Raw genomic sequence first — 574 nt, 5'->3', positions numbered from 1 at the left:
CTTGTACACACACACACAAACACACAAACAGCTCACACATGCGTTGCAAATGCATCCGTCTGCCTAGTAATTAGTGAACTCATAGATGTCCATTACAGTTATTCAATACCTCTGTATCAAACCTAAAAAACCTATCTGCCCTTGTGTGATGACACTTAAATAAACTGTACCAAACTTAAAGACACTATCTAGCTCCAAGACTAAATTAAACTGCTATTTGGGGTTGGTTATTGGAAGGCAGTAGCTTCTCTTTTCCGCAGGGGAAACAGACGTTCCAGGAAAATGTTTTTATTTCATTTCACTTTCATTACCATAAAAGGTTAACGGTGACCTACATCATCATGAAATGCCTGAATTAAAACCATCCATCCAGTTAATGACTTAATGTTCATCTTCAGTGTTTATCACGACGTGAAGCTTCAGTTTGAAGTGGTTGTCCGTGTTGAGACACAGTCGTGAGTATGATGGAACTGGAATTATTGTTATTATTATAGGTAAAGATGTACTGCTCTGTATCTACAACTCACTCTGATTGTGTACTAGGTCTGTCTCTCACTGAGATCCAATGCAAATG

This window comes from Sprattus sprattus (assembly GCF_963457725.1).
Source record: "Sprattus sprattus genome assembly, chromosome: 3".
Lineage (NCBI taxonomy): Eukaryota > Metazoa > Chordata > Actinopteri > Clupeiformes > Clupeidae > Sprattus > Sprattus sprattus.
Note: the sequence above shows the minus strand (reverse complement) of the source record.